The following is a 2057-nucleotide window of genomic DNA, read 5'->3' as shown; positions in this document are numbered from 1 at the left end:
GTGCTGGTTTTGTCCTTACAACTGTGGACAAGAGATGCTTTGAGCTCTCTTGAAGATCACAAGATTAATCATTGTCAACGACGTCTTATACCTGTAAATTCTGTCCTATAAAGGAATTTATGAAGACCTACCAAATCGACATTGGGCTGTTTGTGAAGGATATCCTACCCCTTGTCCCAATGAGTGTGGGGTCAATGATATGCCAAGGAAAACGAATTACAAAATCACTTAAAAAAGTTGTATAAAACGGAGAGTCGAGTGTGAGTTCAAGTTTATTGGTTGTAATACCATATGCCAATGCTAGTGATTTTGAGAAACATTTACGTGAGAGAACACACTCCATTTAACACTAGTAACAGATTTAGTAAAGAATTTGTTACTACACAACAACAATCAATGAACAAAACATCAACGGAAAGAGAATTTGGAGAAACGTTTGGAAACGAAAGGAAAAGAGAAAATTAACATTTTAAAAACCAACTTTCCTCTCGAGAAAGAAGAGATTACTAAACTCAAAAAACAAGTTACCTCATTACAAAAAGACATGATGAAATAAAGCTAGAAATGGCGAGGCTAAAATCGTCCCGTTTCATCATTGCCCATATAATTTATTGTGCATCGTTTCAATGAACACAAAAGAACATCCCAAAACAATGGTTTAGTCAGCCATTTTATACTCATAGTCTCTGGTTATAAAATGGCATTAGCGTTGATTGTAATGGCTCAGATGAAGGAGATAGAACTCATGTGTCAGTTTACGCAAACTTAATGAAGGGTGAGGTTTGATGATGATCTTGTCTGGCCATTTTGTGGCACTGTCTATATACGGCTATTAAACCAGTATGCGATAAGGATCACATTGAACACGATTACCGTTCTCACGAGATGTCCTTTGGAAATTAGTGGGCTGTTCCTGAATCAGGATTTGGCGGGGAGAGTGGGGGTTTTGGTTTTGGTGGTGTACACAATTTGTGGCACATTCTCAATTACAATTTGATAGACATTCTAATATTGGATTTTTAAAGTCAGACTGTTTACATTTTGTAAAGGTGTCTGATGTTAGAGTGACATCTGAGTCTCATTCCTATGCTTGGACTATATTGGGTTTGAGGCTTTAAATTTGTGTAGTGACCTATCATTTATTTGAATCATTAATTTAACAGGAAAATAAGATATTCAATTTTTTTAAAAAGAGATTTATAAATAACTACAATTGAACAAAATTTTGTTTAAAATTTTAAATGTTAGAATTACCTTGAAAAAATTGACAAGTAATGTTTAAAATTTAAATATAAATTAAATTCAATTTAAGAAAATAATAAAAACGACAATTGACAAATCATGTTTAATATATTTACAATAAAAATCAACTGAAAGAATATAAATAAATAAAAGAAAAAAATAGAAAGAGTTCAACAATAAGTCCAAGTCTAGAGAGAGCCAGAGAGTGTATTTATAGTCATTAATTATTAATTTTAGTAATTAATGTGGGCGTGGTACTACATTGTGCATTATTTTTTATGTGTTTGTCTTGAGAGCTCACTAAACTAGATAGTGAATGTCATCATCTACGAGACTAGTCTCCGATTCACTAGAGAGTCATACGGGTCACACAACTTACCATCGTCCAAAGTAAACAGTAAGTAAGCGATTAAAATCACTCGTCACACCTCAATAATGATAGACAAATATTTGGTTTATATATTACTATGTTAGGTGAAGACGATGAGGCCATGTTGCAGTTATCTGAGAATGAGATGACAATGAGTCTGACCATGTAAATATAATTGAGAGTAATAGACATCGATACTTACCTACTAGAGATGGTACACTTAGTGAAATAGAAGATGGAGTTCAATCACCTGCCTTCGTCAACCAGAATATATATATGAAGCTAAGTCACTGGTACCAAAGTGAGTGAATAAATGAATGGATTGGTGTTTGAAGAAACAGTTTAACATAACTTAACATGTATTAATAATAGAGACTAAATTGATTAATAATAATAATAGACTTTTATATACACTGTGGTATTTGAAAGTGTGAATATTATATTT

The 2057-nt window shown here is 32.7% G+C and overlaps 1 pseudogene; it reads left to right on the top strand.

Annotated features, from left to right (window-relative positions):
• Positions 1-697: 697 nt before the first annotated feature.
• LOC121392551 overlaps positions 698-2057 on the top strand; it is a 5276-nt pseudogene continuing 3916 nt past the window's right edge.

The sequence above is a fragment of the Gigantopelta aegis genome, unplaced genomic scaffold (assembly GCF_016097555.1).
Source record: "Gigantopelta aegis isolate Gae_Host unplaced genomic scaffold, Gae_host_genome ctg4061_pilon_pilon, whole genome shotgun sequence".
NCBI lineage: Eukaryota > Metazoa > Mollusca > Gastropoda > Neomphalida > Peltospiridae > Gigantopelta > Gigantopelta aegis.
The sequence above is the reverse complement of the archived record's forward strand: the minus strand, read 5'-3'. Positions and strand labels throughout refer to the sequence as shown.